Source organism: Vigna umbellata, chromosome 4 (assembly GCF_029865625.1).
Source record: "Vigna umbellata cultivar VRB3 chromosome 4, Vumbellata_1.0, whole genome shotgun sequence".
Classification (NCBI taxonomy): domain Eukaryota; kingdom Viridiplantae; phylum Streptophyta; class Magnoliopsida; order Fabales; family Fabaceae; genus Vigna; species Vigna umbellata.
This window is the reverse complement of record NC_142168.1, coordinates 51,528,391-51,545,548: the sequence shown is the minus strand read 5'-3', so window position 1 is coordinate 51,545,548 and position 17,158 is coordinate 51,528,391. Positions and strand designations below refer to the sequence as shown.

The window sequence follows — 17,158 nt, the reverse complement described above, 5'->3', positions numbered from 1 at the left end:
AGTTTTCTGTTTTTAATTTGGTCACTAATTTTTGTGCATTCATCCATATACGATTGAAAAAATATATATATATATATATATATATATATATATATATATATATATATATATATATAACTTCTTTAATTTCATGTGGTTTCAATAACTAATAAATTAGTTGTCATGGATGATATCTATTTAAAACCTTGTTAATTAATTTCATGATCATGGAAGCCCAGATTCCTCCACTGGTTGTATTATTTCTTGCGTGATTCTATTTCTGTCTTGTAATTTTGTCCCTTTATTCACACTTTACAAAAAAGAAAAAGAAACAGATTCTATTTTTATTACAATTTAAAATTTGATTTCTCCGTTATATAATATTTCGTTCTGTCAATATCAAATAGCAATTTCAATAATACAACATATTCAATTTACTAAAGGAGAATTGGGTATGCAATTTTATTCAACTGATAGTTCCTACATGTGATGCAGTAGTTCTTTAACAAAATCTTCATAAGTTTTGGGTATCAGGTTATTTTATGGGACAAGTAGATTCTTGAAATGACTCACATGAGTTTATTACTTTCAATTTAAGATTCATATTTTTAATTTTTTCCAAATAATTATTTATGAAAAATCGCATAAATATGTAGATTTAAATAAATAACTATTACACTTGTATTAATATAAATAATTTTATTTTCAATTAAACAGAAAGACAAAAATGTATTTTTATCATTCTTAAATTTTTAAAATAAAATTACTAATGAATAAAATCTTTAACATAACATCTAAGTAATATAATAGAAATAAGTAATAATGAACATCAAGGATACAAAAATTAAAGAAAAAAAAAATTAAACATGAAGAAAAGAAGAATAGAAGACGGAAGAAACATATTGAAAAGAAAATAACTCCATTGGTAGTCATAACATCATGGGTTCATTTCTATATAAATGAACGTTTTACCTTTAAGAGTACATAAGCTGTCTTCATAATATGTGCTTAAATGACAATTAATATTTCAAAATAAAAGTTAAAATCTTATTAATTAACATTTTTATAGGTTGTTTTTCCATTCACTTTATACTAAATTACACTTTTATTTTTTGTAGATGTTTAAAGTCTTCAAATCTTCTAAAATTTTTATAAATTATATTTCAAAATTTATTCAGATCTCAAAGCCCCTAGACCCTTACGCTAAAAACATAAAAGAATTCTTCCAGTCAAATAAACTATTTATGTTATATTTTCTATTAGTGTCTACAATTTAATTAACATCTTTATATTTTAAAAATATTTCTTCCAGCTTTATTACAAGTAAACAATTCAATATTCTGTTAGTTTATGATTGTATCCTTATAGTTTAAATATTAAAAATATTGTTTCCAGCTTTATTTACAAGTAAACTATTTAATATTCTGTTATCCTTTCTATGATTGTCTACAATATATTAAAATCAATATTAAATACTTTACAGTTTTCTTGTGAATCTTTTCAAACTTTGCATCATAAAATATATTTATATATATTTTTGCATACATATTGTTAATAATTTGTTAGATAAACACAGAATTATGCTAAATCATCAAGTACACGTATACTTTATGTTTGCCACATTGAAATTAAAGTATGAAAAGAAAAATAAATTCTAGGGAATTAGTTAGATGTAAAATTGCATAGTGAACCTAAATTGAATCTAACAATATATCTACATTTAATTCCAAAATATCTTTAGGTTCTTTTCTATCCCCAAATATGCATATATTATTAGATTCTTTCTTATCCCAATGGCATCGTAGGTTCTTTCTTAAGAAAGAAATTGAGAAAGAGAATTTAAAAAATATCGTTAGGTTCTTTCTTATCTCAACATGCATATTTTCTTCTAGAGTGTAAAATAATTTTTTTAAAGAAAACGTGATGTTATACTTACATTTAATTTCAAAAGGTGTTAGAAAATAGATATTTTATTGGACTTTGCTGCTCATGTTTTTCTAATATTAGAATAAAAATTGCTGAAGAAATATTTGGATTACCATTAATTTCTTATGGTTACAACTTGCAGCATGATGTGAAATGATTGTAGTCAAGGAAAGAGAAAAATGGAACTGGATTCTCAATTTCAGCTGACTCAATGTCTGTAAGTTTTGTTTTATGTTGTTCTTTTGTTTTTCCATTGCAAGAATTTGTGTTCATCTTCACACTATATTTCTTTTCCAATATCGTACACATTTCAAAACCTAACTAGTCAAAAACAAAAATAACTTTTCATGTGCAAGTTTTAGAATAACAAAATATAATATAATTTTAAAAATCTTACATAAAAATTAAAGATAAAATCAATTTTTAAAATATAAATAGAATAATTACAATTTTAAAAACTATTTTTATAATAATATATGTTAAGTTTAAATTTATTTTTAATATGATATCAAAATTTATCCTAATAAAATTTGAAAGACCTGTTATACCAATTACTATTAAATTATCACAGAGTTATTCACAAATATTTATTATCACATATGAAATATCTAATATCTTCATGAAATATATGTATAAAAAAATTTACATTGATTAAAAATAAGATAAATTTATATAAAAGTAATTCCCACTTTACACACTTTACGGAGATGAATTAGTTTTAAATAAATTTTAAAATATATTGCTATGCTTTGATGTCTCAATATTTTATGCTTACAGGAGTGTTTTCTGATAGGTTATTACAATGTAATTTTTTATCATTCAATTTTGCCAAAGGAAAGTGCCTGCAATATTCTTTTCTTTTAAAAAAAAAAAATTGCGGCATAGATATTAAAAATATACTCTTTGTCTCATACATGACTTATTGGACTTCTTAAAATATGTATAATAATGAGTTTTTCCTATACTACCCCCGTTAATATCTTCCCTACAATTATATTATATATTTTCCATGGGCGAATTTTGATTTTGGTGATTATTTTGCATTCTAAAATTTAAAATATCATTTCCAGTCTTTGTAGAAGTAGTGAAAAACTCAGAAACTTGTTATCTAGAAACAAAACACAATTTGAAATACTTTTATAAATATTACAAGTTTTTACCAAATACATCAAAACAAAACCCAGAATACTTACGTTCTACAAATATATAATTTTTCTCCACACATTTTCATATTTTAAAAATGTTTGATTTTTTTATTAATACTATAAAAAAAAGTTATAAAACAAAAGGAATCAACTTAATTAATTTTTTTTTTCACATGTAACTTTTCACATAAATTTAAGAAAATAATTCTATAATAATTACACAATAGCTAATTATTAGAAAGTGAACTTTATTTATAATTTATATGAAATCTCTAATATATATATATATATATATATATATATATATATATATATATATATATTATATGTATGTTAATTTGTTGAAGACTTAATATTTTAATTAAGTGTATGGCTACATATTTATGGAAATAGTATGTGAATCGAAAAATTTAGTTAAAATAAGAGACTTTTATACTATCTTAAAGTTTAAATTTAACTAAATTTCAAAAATTTTGTTTTAAATTTGAAAGTTTCACATGATAAAGTCAGTTTAAATACAAATATAACCTTATAAGTCAGTTTATTGGAATTGAGTTACACTTAAAGTTCATTTCTTAACATAGCATTAAATAATTTTTAGAACTTATCCTAAAAATATTTGTTGTTTGTTGGATATATGGTTTCACCCACTATAGGATCGTTACCATACCATCCACTATCTAATCTCACGTACGATCACCTATTAATGTCTAGTCCCACGTACTATATATGTATATATCTCAATGTGACAAAGGTGTATTGAAAATCACATATTGATTAGAGATAAAGATTAATTTAGAATATATAAGTGAGTACAACCTTCACCTTACGAGTTGAGTTTAAAAAATTAAATTAGACTTAAAGTCTATTTTTTAATATTAAAGATGAAATTATACTTATAATTAAACATAATGATAAATTTCGAATGATTACAATATTATTTTTTAAAGTAAAGATTAAACTTAAATTAATTAAAAGAAATACTTTTATGTGCAATTAATATAAAAATAATGTTAGAAACAAATATGAGGTGAAATAAGTAATTAGGTTACACATGACTGTTGGTGTGAAAGCATGGGTGAAGAATTTGCTGAGCTTTATCTTTGGTCGGGGTGATACATTGTTACATTACATACCTTAATTTCCACTATTAGTTGAGCAACGTAAGTAGCCAAGTGACACAAACAAAACTGGTCCACCACGTTGGAATTTTAATAAAATGCTATACTATTTGGCAACCTTTTGATGCCTACGTTCACACTCCAATTTTATTTTTCATATTTTTTGCTTAATTATGACCTCATTGACTTTGTAGATGCTTCTCTCAACCAGCCTCAAGAAAAAAATGCAACTTGTTCTTCGTTTGGTTCGTGCTCCCACGCCACGCCATAGTTGTTGCTATAAACTTGACTAGTTGGTTGCACTGCAACTATTGATGCTGACAACTGGTAGGTCCACTTGGCAATTGATTAATCACATCATCATTTTCTGCCAATTTTTCATATATAAACCTAATCAGTGACACGGACAAAAAGTGACAAAATAAATTGGTTCCAACAGCAAGATGAAAAACACAAGAAAAACTCAAAACTTCCCCATGATCGACCTCCTTTTAGTTTTAGTTCAAACATGTCGACAAGTGAATCTCGTGAGGGATTACTCGATCTTGGTCTCCAATTAATTCCACCAACCAAGTACACTTTCCAACCCTTCACCTATCTCCATGTCTCAGTTCGAGTCAACCTTTACTTTTTAACATGTTTATAACTCTTATATAGAGATGTAAAAATGTTCAAACACGTTAGTCAAAAAATTAATATTATTATTTTTAAATGGATCATATTGAGTTCCTCTAATTAATTTATTTTTATTTTATTATAATAAATATATAAAATAAATTACAAAAAAAAAACTATCTTAATTGAGTCAATTTAACTAACCTGAATCCGATTATTCAAGCTAAATTATAGTGAACCGAGTTAACATAACTAGTCTTTCTCACAACTCGTAATGAGCTACCAATCAGGGTAAGCTCTGTAGTATTATATTGCTATCATAGTATTTTTATTTTTTTTTAAATTAAAAGGACTAAAATAATCTTTTTGAATTTAAACAACTGAAACTTAATTAAATCCAAATTTAAGCGGTTAAGATATAATTAATCGTATATTAAGTATTGGATTTTTTTTTAAGTTGCTAACAAAATATTAGCCGAGTAACATTTTTGCAGAGAGTTAAAATAACATTCTCTAACTTGAAAAGTAAATTTGATCACTTAAAAATTACAATAATTATCATTTAACTAAAATAAAGCTGTCTTGTGCAATGGTACATTTATTTATTTCCTACAGTGTATTTATAAGTATGGTGGTCCCCCTCTCGGGATTAGACAACCAAGACTAACGAATGAATGTTCTTAATATGTGTGCTAATCCATTAATTTAACTCCACAGATCAAAAACTTGTGTAGTCAATGATAAAGGCACTTGTAGAAAGACAATTGGATGCTTAAGTTAGCATACAACTACACCAAGAATATAATAACAATAATAATATTATAATAATAAATGAGTGTACATTTTCAATGACATTAGAAACATATTATATAAGTATTAGACCTATAATTAACCTAACCTAAGTACTACATCAATAAATTACCTGACCTAGAATGTTTGACACCAGACCCAAAGCTACTTAAAACCATGATTACAAGTGTGTATACATGAAAATATACCACTAATGATTAACTTTAGTCAACTATCTTGCATATATAAGCATAAGTTTTTTTTTTTTTAATTTGGATCTGAGTAAATAATTAGTTCTATCAATTAGTCAGATAATTTGGAATTTGTTTCCTAATTATAAAGTTTAGAGTTTATTTTATAGATTTTGATTTATTAAGTAAGTTCTCCAAATTAACGATGAATATTTTTTATTCTTTAAATATTGAGTTAACATAATAATAGTTATTTTCTATATAAATATCTCAAATAAATAATTCATTTATATGTTGTATAATGGATGATTTTCCAAGAAAAAAAAATGAAATATAATTCAATTCATATTAACACTACTTTCAATACAAATAAGCTATGGTTTCTATATGAATTGTAAGCTTATTAGAACTCATAAACTACGGTTTAAAATCATAGTCTAATAATGTTTTCGTTGGAGTAATGAATTTAAAACTTTAAGAGTTTTTTTTCTTATACATAAGTATCTAAAAAAGGATCATGATAGAATTTGTAGCATATGAATAACAATAATGCAGGCATAGTTTTGATACCGGTAGGAGCAACATTAAAAAATACCACATAGAATAGATGTTTATTAAGTGGCATGATGATCTGAAAAACAAAGAAAATAGTCAATATTAACCTCTAGCTAGTACAGTTCATTTGAATTGATATCTGTGCAGAGAGATTGATACTGATAAGAGATTTCACAGAAGTATTATAATACCCTTATGATATTTGATTGGCAGCAGCATGTGCTTGGACCTTTTCTTGTTCAAAATGTTAGTCTAAGCACAGAGACAAAAACCTTGTAACCCTATCAGCTAAGGGAGCCGCAAGAGTCGTTTTTGACGAATACACATGAAACAAGAGAGGCATGTGTACCCACCAGAGGGCACTGGCCCACACATTTAATGTTCGGAAAGCCAAGTCGCGAAGGAAAAGGACCTGCTGGGATGTTACATGCTTCCTTGCTCCATCAAGGAACAAACAAAAGAAAAGAAAAGAGCTATTATTCTATATATCAATCACCTTTTTATATTCTTGATTCCTGCTAGTTTTATAGTATCAATTAGTGCTGATGATCTTTATTATGTCATGGTATCAAGAATAAAGGGGTTGCTTTTACATATTCTACTTGGTGTATGTAAGAAGGGGTTCTCTCTTCTTTATGATACTTCCACGAAGGTGAAAATTCCTGAGATTATTTTTGTGTTTTGCCTTTCATTATTGATCATAAAGTTTTCTAGTGTATTTTTGGTCCCATATTATTCGATGAAGTTAAACATAGATTTATGATACATTCAACATCATGTGTCTCTTTTACTAACTATGTGATAGATCAACCTCTGCATAATTTAAAGACTCAGTTTTATTATGTATATGTTGCATAACGTTCTTCAATGACTCAGAATATATATATTAAAATATATGTTTTGTCATTTATATATCGATGGCCATTCCATCTGAATTTAATGTGTAGTAGCTTTATCTTCTTTAAGTAAATCTGTATATGATGAATGATACCACTCATGTGTTATTTTATTTTACTTTGGTTATGCAAAAAGTTAAAAATCTATTGTTCTTTTTAAGGATCTGTTTTTCATTATTATTTTTCTAGCATTGTAGGGCAAAAGACTGCAAACAAACAGATACAGATACTACTGGCACCAACAACAAAAAACATGGCAGACTTGACTTTTCTACAACTAGGAGAAAGGCTATGCAGACCCTAACCCTAGGCCAATCATGAGAAAAAAATGCTGGCAAGTTGAAACATAAAATTTTTTGTTCAGTGAAGAGACCTAATTTTTTTAGGTTTGTTGTGCAAATCATCAGCTTGATATTAATCAGCCTTTTTCTCCCTTCTTAAGGCTTGATTCTTTGTTGTTTGATATGTCAATTAGTGCTGAACTTTATTATGTCATACATGGTATAAAGCATAAAGGACTTTGCTTTAAAATATTTTAGTTTGTGTTAGTAAGAAGGGTTCTATGCTTTTGTTAGATTGTATGGAGAGTGAAAAAACTATAGATATTATGGTTGGTCAATCAATGATGCTTAATTTACAATCTATTAACATACATAGATTTAAAATCACATTGATCACTTAACACAATTAATTCATCATTTACTATAACTTTTGTAGGTAGTGGGTATTATAGTAATTTGCAAATACATGTATTAAGAGAGGATGTGACAAATAATGTTACATAAATCAATACATGTACATATACATTTGCAAACACACACATATATAAGTATTATCTAGAACTTATACATATACTTTCTTATGTATATGACTATAATATCTCAAATACTCTTATTTAATATAATTTTTTACTGAAAAAAAATATAGATAGCATAACTCTTAAAATTTGAAATTTAAAATATAATGTTTTGGGTTGAAATTTAAAGTATAATTGTAATCTAATGAAAGTTGGTTGTTTCTAAACATCTTCAGCCAGGTTTCATTTTTCAAGATATATATAAAAAAAATAACATGAACCGACTTATAGTTGAATTCAATTAAACAAACAGACTAAATATCCTTAACCAAGAAAAGCCAAGATTTGAATTCTAATAGCTTAAAGTATGAAAACATATTCAACACAACCAACCCAAGTTTTATATGGTTATTATTTTTTTAACTAGTTTGACCGACCATGATTTTTGAAAGTTAATGAAAAGCTAAAAGTTCACCTTAACTTCCATACAATGCATAATTATTCTTATTTTTCCTTATTGGGTTTAGTGTTTGGGCTTTCTTTAGTGTTTACAGCTTATTGAAGGCTAAATCATTTTAAACATATATTCTCTACCCACATGGTTGATAAATATATAACCTTAAAACGAAATTAATATTGATTTTAATTATTAGAAAAAAATATTTCTAGATATTTAGATTGGTGTATAAATAAGATAGTTTGGAATTCTAAACTTACATGAAAATTGGAAAATAAAATACTATGTAATTAACCTTTGTTCTTTTAAAAAAAATCATTGAAAAAATGGTATATCAATAATTTTTTTACAAATCTTCTTGTGGTATTTATTTCTCTTATGTTTTTTTGTCTCTCTTTTTTATTTTGGCATTATTTTTAATATCACTTTTGCTTTTTAATAATATTCTTATTTTTCAGTCTTTTGTATTTTACTCTTTCTTTGGTTTTATTGACAAAGAAATTAATTTCATGAAAAAAAAATTGCATTGAAAAATGAAAGTTGTTGAATCAAAGAAGGTTAATACCTTTAATTTTGATGTATATAATAAACAAAAGTGTTTTAATTATACAGATAAATGATTGTCTAACAAATGAAGTTATATAATTAGTTTCAGTTGAAGGTCTTTATATATCACTTAGGAATTAACTTAAATGAAATGAATAATTTTTATTATCCTTGATTTGTTATTCTTCAAGAGTTCTACAATTTGAAGCCATTCTTCAAAAGGGTGTTGGTATTTTCGCAAAAGGAAAAGATATACTCTTTCTCAAAGAACCATCAAGAGAGAGTGTTGAAACTCAATATAACTTACAAAACAATTATCACTTACTTTATAATAATCATATATTATATATTAGATGATACTTAACTCATCATTAGACTTGTCATTCTGCACGAAGTGATGACAACACATACATGTTATCATGAAAAAAACAGAAATGTGTCTTTATGTTTGATACATATGTTGCTAAACTGATTGTTATACATACTCATTGTGATCATAAATATGTTTACTTTTGTTGTATGCATTCTCAAGTATTCATATGTTAAAACCACTTGCACAAAGCAAATCATTATGAAGTAATCGATTACACTCGTTTAGTAATCAATTAAGTTCATCAGATAGCTTATCCTTAACTCTGTGGCAAACTACACAAGTTTAAATCGATTACAAGTTTAAATCAATTACATTATGTATAAAATCGATTAAAACTCGTGTCTTTGCATACACCTGTTTGAAATGTGCAGTGATGTGTTTTTGAAGAAAAAGTTTTCAAAAATGTCTAAGTGTAGGACTTAACCGATTACACTGTTCAAGTAATCAATTAAGTCTGGTATTACACTAGTAAAAAAATAGTCTTTTAACGCGCTTAATATGCCTCGGCTTTCACACAACCGAAGCATATTAAAACACGATGGCATTTTCATAATTAAGGCGAACTTATATGTCTCGGTTTAGTGGGAGCCGAAGCCTATGCACTCTACTCCTTCGGTTATTTATGAAACTTAAGCATAAAACCCTCTATGAAGCCCTACTGCTTCGGTCTTTTACGAACCGAAGCCCACCCAACCTCATTTCATTTCTCTCAATTCATCTTCGTCGCATCTACATTTTTTCTTCACAAAGAACTTCATTTCTCTTCAAACACATCTTGTGCCTCAAGGTATTTCTTCTTCTTCACCAAATCATCATCGTCTTCATTACCTTGCGCATCTCCTCCAACACCAAACCGCATACTATGTTAGGGTTTCTCTTCCATTTCGCCTTTCCCTTTGTTTTCACCGATTAAAATCCATTTTCCACATTTTCCACCAATTAAACACCCTTCTATTGATTGATTCTTCGATTAGCGCCATTCTCACCGTTCAATCTCCATTTCACACCGATTAATCAGTTCATTTTATGTTTCCCCCTTTTCTAGGGTTCCAACACTCCATTTTAGGGTTCTTCGTGTTTCTAGGGTTTTCTACCGTTCAAACCCTAGCTTCTTGTGTTCTAGTGATTTTGATCTTAGTTTTGTGACCGGTTAGGGTTTTCACTATTCTTCTTCACTTCTTCGATCCGTTTTAAGGTTCTTTGAGTTTTCGTCAAATTTCGCTGTGTTTCTCTGTACGAGGAAGCTTGAGGATGTTCGATTCACGATCACACAGCTCCAATAGATCTTCTACTCACATGTCTTCCATCAACTTTACTATGAGGATTGTGTCCCTAGGGTTGGATTTTGATGGGATGGTATCTTTTTATTGTGTTTGGATTGAGCTTATGCTTTGGGTTTTGGCAGCACTTCACCATCTATGGTTACGCACGAAGTAAGATGACTGATGCAAAACTGAGAAATATGGTTAGCAAGAACCTCACTTGTAGAATTGATAGGTGATTATCAGATCTTAATGTTTATGATGGTTATGGTTAGGCTACATATTTAATGTTTTGTTGTGAAATTTCAGAGAGAATTGCAATGAGAAGATGGAGCAATTCCTAAAAACATGTTTCTATCATTGGTCAATATGATTCTCGGGAAAACTTTGCAGTGCTACACAAGAAGCTTAAGGAACAAGAGAGGTAGTTGGATTGGAAAGGGGATAATATGATCTGTTCTTGTATTCTGGATGATTTTTTTCCACTTCTTGGATGCCCAATTTGGCAGCAATATGTAGATTTTGTTCTGGAATTGTTTTGTTCGTTTTATTTTGTTTAGATGAAATTACCTGTGAAGTTGGTGGTTATATGTGAAATTGGTGTTTTTTATTTGGTTCTTGTTTCGTTTTTTTAGGTTGTTCTGGACCTATGCTCTCTTTGACTTCAAATAAAAGAGAAAGTTGATAAGGAGAAATGGGTTTAAAGGTTTGAACGTGGTTGGGTTGTCTTTCTGTAGTAGGTTAGAGTAATTATATTAAAATATTATATTGAATTAAGAATGGGGTATTGGTTGTTTCGTTCATAAATTATTTGATAAGTTGTAATACCTTTTTATCGGTTTGAATTATGGAAATAATGTAGTCCATATGTATTTAAGATGGAATAAAGTCTTTGTTGAGTTAAAGAGGTAAAAATTGATGAAACATGCAGTTTGTTTTTAGGGAGAGGGGTATTGACGTGAATTAAGAAGTAAAACGAGATTTGATGAGGAAAAATATGTTATTAAATTGTGAGGAGCTATAGTTATTGGTGTTATACTTTGTACTGGATAAACGAAACAGAGGAATTGTGAAAACTAAAATATATTAAGGTTCTAGAATTTATTTATCGTTTAGATATTTTTCTTATATGTACAGGGTGATTTTGAGTTATGGTTTAAGGGTCTTAGATATATTGGATGTGGTGGCGTGGTGCTTCTTGGAGCGGCGGTGGTTGGAGGGATCTTCCATGGTGGAGTCTGCTGAAGCAAAGTTTGGTATCTTCTGGAAGCACTTGACATGGGAGCTCCACCAAAGTTTGGCTAGTCTTTATTTTTATTGAATTTTCCAAGATACTGCCTCAGTTCAAAAGAGAACCGAGGCGAAAAGTCCTTTAAAAAAAGGGATAAAATCCTACTGCCTCGGTTACTTTTGAATCGGGGTAAAATCCTATCCCTTTTTGCCTCAGTCCACAACCGAGGTTAAGAGGGATAGACTTTTTGCCTCGTCTGTATATACCTCAGTTCTAGAACCGTTGTTTATGGGCGAAAATAACCGCTGTCTCTTGACTACACTAGTGTTAATTGAAAATTTTTTCAAGCTAAGTCTAACTGTAATAACAATCATATTTTCAAATGTTTTGACTTACTGTTAACATGCAATCGATTACATTATTTGGGTATTCGATTAAATTTGTTGCAATGTAATCATGGTATAAACTCTGTTAAAGCATAATGGATTACATTATTTTAGTAATCGATTAAAGTGCGTCTGATATGAGAAATTCTATATAATAACATGTTGTGCGGTGTATTAACAACTTTTGACACTTTGATCATTTGAGAATTTTCATATATGATATTAGAGAGTTTAGAAAGAGATTACAGTGTGCCTAGTGCTCCAAGAATCAAGATTCAAAGGTTTTGAAGACTTTTTAGAATTCTTGAAGCTTAGCATTGGACTTCTTTTGGCTGATCATTTCTGCACAATTAAGGTGTATTCTTATCTTATCAGAAATCTTGTTTAGCAATCTAGGATTTGTTGTTTCCATGTGCGTGTTTCCAGGAAGAAGAACTTGGTGTTCTTGGTACTTTGAGAAAGGTGTCAAAGGGTTACTATAGTGAAAATGATTGTTCTTCTGCAGGTTTTGTGTTTGCTATATTAGATTGGTGTGAGTTAGAGAGGTGTTTTACATTTTGGCAGTGTGGTCTATGTAAAGCCTTGTTGTAAAAACTCAAAATCTTTATAGTGGAAAGTCTTTCAATCTAAGGTTGATTGAGAGAGAATTGATGTAGGTATTGAGGCCGAACTAGGATAAAAAGACTGTGTTTGTTTTCTATCCTTAATCTCCCTATTGCATTATTTTGATATTTCTATTGTGCACATTTAAAGATCATCTAAAGTTTCCAAAAAGATTAAAAAAGAAAGTGTTTTTATTGATTACCAATTCACCCCCCCCCTCTTGGTAAGAGAAACAAGCCATAACTTTTCTTACAATAAATGGTAGGAAGAAACTTCATGTCCTAATCCTCTAAAGATGTTCTATTAAATACTAAAGAAGTGAGTGCAGAGAGTCTCTTGAGTTTTTCTCTAAATCTCTCTAAAAGTCCTCCGAAAAAGTCCCCCGAAATTGTTTTGTATATAGGCTCTGACAACGTGGCTCCAGCTGTAGTTCATACCTCCAATCGTGAGGTTTCCTCCATAGGTAGGTTTCCTCCCTAATTAGGTTTACTCTATGGCTTAACTTGTGCATTCCTAGGTTGGAGGCTCATGAGATTATTTCATTGATAAAAGATTCTCCATGGCTTTAGCCTTAGGTCAAGGCTTAACGAAACCATCCATGATGGATTTTCTCTATTAAGCTCAAGCCCCCGTTTTAGCATTGTATGCATAGTGTAGTTAAATTATTGTAAAATTCTTGGAATTTCTTTATTTTTTTTGTTTAAAATTCAACTTTGACTCTCTCATTTCTTCTAAACCTACAAAACAAGTAAAATTAGCGTGATTAACATGGATTTTTCACATAATTATAAGATAAGTGCCAATTCAATATTAAAATTCACTCATACTTAGGGCTGGGCATAATTCACAAAACTGTACTGAAATTATAATTAACTGAATTATATTATACTTAAAAAAACTAAACTTATTTTAACTAAAACTAATTAAACTATTTTACAGTTCAGTTAAAACAAACTGAACTCTATGCAGTTAACTGTGAACCACAGTTTTCACTCCCAAATTGAAAACCCTTGAAGCTAGGGTTCGAGAGGATTGAGAGAAATTGGAAGAGAGTTCCATGGTTCCTTCGCGATGATGGACTAGGAGGCTCGATTCAATGGACCAGAGGTTGCCTACAAAGATTGAAGCTACAAAAGGGGATGATTGAGGGGCAAAGCTGGTGCGAAGTCACTCGAAGAGGAGCTGTTTCGCTGGTTTGGGTTTTTCTTTCCCTTCCCTTTTTCCTTCCTTTAGTTTTTCTATAAAAAATGTTGTATAATAGTTTTTCTGTGGGGTTAGTTTTGATTACTCTAGGTTCTTTTTCAGTTTGATGGTGATTAGAAGATAATAGAGTTTTCAGTTTTTGAACAGTCGAAGGCTCGCCGCCGTTCGAAGGCTCGCCGCCGTTCGAAGGCTCGCCGCCGTTCGAAGGCTCGCCGCCGTTCGCAGGCTCGCCGCCGTCGAAGGTTCACCGCCGAAGGCTTTGCCACACTCTGCCGTAACACTTCTCCTTTAGCTGGAACTGTGCAACCCAAAGGTAATAATGTTTTTCCCTTTCCCTTTCAAAAGGGATATATGTTATGACTTTCTTGCATTATAAAGGAGTGTTTGTTTTAAGACCTTATTGTGGAGTCATTGTATCTGTGAATGATCTTTGCTTTAGCTAAAAAATTATGCTTATATTGGAATGTTTGTGCTAATAAATCTTTGTGGTATATTGGAATGGTTAACAAGATTTGTTGATACAATGTAGAATGAAAATTCATTGATTTGAGCATTATCATTTATCATTGATTTAGCAGACACCAACATGGCCTTTCAGAGGTTAGGAGCAGGTAATAGATAAAGCCATTTTCTTCAACTTTACTGGGGTAAACACCCACTTCTCTCTTTCAGTGTTATCACACAGGAATATATAATCTTGCAAGAAAAGTCACAACACAACAAACACAACAGGCATATGTACATTTCATATCTCCTTATATATAAACATGTCACATGTTTAGGAATGGACATCTTGACAATCATGTTCTGGATGACTTCATCCTGTATAATAATATCATTTGGTCCTTTAAAAAATCACTAATTTCATATTTGATTCAGCCATGTTTTGTTACCGAAATGATTCCTCTGATAGTCTTATGTTTGATTTTTGGGTGTTTAACTGTATTTTTAGTGTAAATTTTTTAGCATAAGCATTCAGTAGGAATTTAGCATGTCATAACACTATATTAATGAATAGAATGACGTGATAATAGGATAAATTCCTATTAGATATGTGTGAAAAGCTTTCCATGCATATAATTTAACTCTTTTTTTTTCATTTGATCATTCTTAAATGTTACAAAAATTTCATTTGATCTCTCTACACCAGAGACCAGGTAGAAATTCTAGTTTCTGCATAATATAATTTTAGCAGTCCAGTTCATTAGTTCAGCATTAGTTAATTTGTCTTTTAAATTTTGTTGAAACTTAGGAAATTATAATAGAAATAAAATTATGCATAATGTACATAGAATTATTTCAACTTAATGTAATTATTATTATCAATTGAAGTTAGATTGTGGCAAATGGATTCTCTTTTCATATTATCTTTTTTAGTCAATTCATAAACTTGTTTAACTTTTCATTTCCCATGTTTAACATCAGGTACCAGTTCTGGCCTTACACTAAGCTAATGATCATCTTCTGGCTCATTGTGCCAGACTTTGGACGGGCTTCTTATGCCTACAATAATATTATTCGAACATGCATCTCAAATCCACAAGCAAGCATACGTAGTTTAAATAACTGGAGGAAGATTTTTGTCAAGAAAGATAAAGATAACTTTTTACTGCATGCAGATAGATATTTAGAAGAGAATGGAACAGAAGCCTTAATGAAACTCATTGCTAGCAAGGTAAACATCTATATTGTTGTAAGTTTGTGAATCCATGAAAAATGTCTTTCTATTGGCAATTGAAAAATTCTGCTGATTCTCCTTTTCTTCTATTGTAGAACACGACTAACAAACCTGATGCACAAGCAACAAATGCAAGTAGAGTTACTGACCATGAAGAGATGCAACAGGTGAAGTTTTTATGTTGCTGGTGCAGTTATGAAACTAATTTGATTCTTGTTACAAGCTCTTGTATGAGTCATTTCAACCCATCCAAGTCCTCTTGTGAGAGTTGTTAATGAAATAGCATCTTGCGCAGACAAATGTGAAAAATCTCCAAACAGAGCTTCAAATTGTTATGCTAATCTTGCAGTTTTAGCCGTTGTTACTTGGCAAGTCTTGTTTGTCTCAATCCCAATGATTTATTTTGCAATCAGCTTGCAGGTGATGACCAAATTCTTCTTTGGATTACATTACATTGATAATGTTTTATTATGTTTTATTTGTATTAGCCTAATAAAACATAATGCTTTTTACAGTTCGTTGGCTGGTCCAGTTTGGAATGAAAAGCAGTGATGTGCAACAGGATTACTCAGTTTGGAATGAAAAGCAGTGATGTGCAACAGGATTACTGCATGCATTATAAGTAAACTAAAAATTAGTTTACTGAACTGCACTGTACTATGAGTGGACTAAAAACCAGTGCAGTTCAGTTCACCCGAACTACTTTTAGTTCAGTTTAGTTTAGGAGAACTGTTTTATAGTTAACTGCAAATTTTTATAGTATAGTGCAGTGCAGTATACTTTGCCCACCCCTACTCATACTAATTTTTATTGAATTTTCCAAGATACTGTCTCAGTTCAAAGAGAACCGAGGCGAAAAGTCCTTTAAAAAAAGGGATAAAATCTTAATGCCTCGGTTACTTTTGAATCGGGGTAAAATCCTATCCCTTTTTGCCTCGGTCCACAACCGAGGTTAAGAGGGATAAACTTTTTGCCTCGCCTGTATATACCTCGGTTCTAGAACCGTTGTTTATGGGTGAAAATAATCGTTGTCCTTTCTCTTGACTACACTAGTGTTAATTGAAAAGTTTTTCAAGCTAAGTCTAACTGTAATAACAATCATATTTTCAAATGTTTTGACTTACTGTTAACATGCAATCGATTACATTATTTGCATATTCGATTAAATCTGTTGCAATGTAATCATGGTATAAACTCTGTTAAAGCATAATGGATTACATTATTTTAGTAATCGATTAAAGTGCATATGATATGAGAAATTCTATATAATAACATGTTGTGCGGTGTATTAACAACTTTTGACACTTTGATCATTTGAGAATTTTCATATATGATATTAGAGAGTTTAGAAAGAGATTACAGTGTGCCTAGTGCTCCAAGAATCAAGATTCAAAGGTTTTGAAGAC

General features: G+C 29.6%; 1 long non-coding RNA gene across 3 annotated transcripts; it reads left to right on the top strand.

Moving 5' to 3' along the window:
• Window positions 1-10,056: 10,056 nt before the first annotated feature.
• LOC148200549 (uncharacterized) lies at window positions 10,057-16,549 on the top strand. 3 transcript variants are annotated; one of them, XR_015785765.1, is made up of 4 exons: window positions 10,057-10,886; window positions 10,961-14,064; window positions 14,177-14,387; window positions 16,268-16,549. It is a non-coding gene; the product is annotated as an uncharacterized LOC148200549 (long non-coding RNA). The 3 variants fall into 3 exon arrangements; XR_015785766.1 differs by lacking the exons at window positions 10,057-10,886; window positions 10,961-14,064; window positions 14,177-14,387 and adding exons at window positions 15,504-15,749; window positions 15,848-15,919; window positions 16,048-16,172; XR_015785764.1 differs by lacking the exon at window positions 10,057-10,886 and having other exon boundaries at window positions 13,804-14,064; window positions 14,222-14,387.
• The last annotated feature ends 609 nt before the right edge of the window (window positions 16,550-17,158 follow it).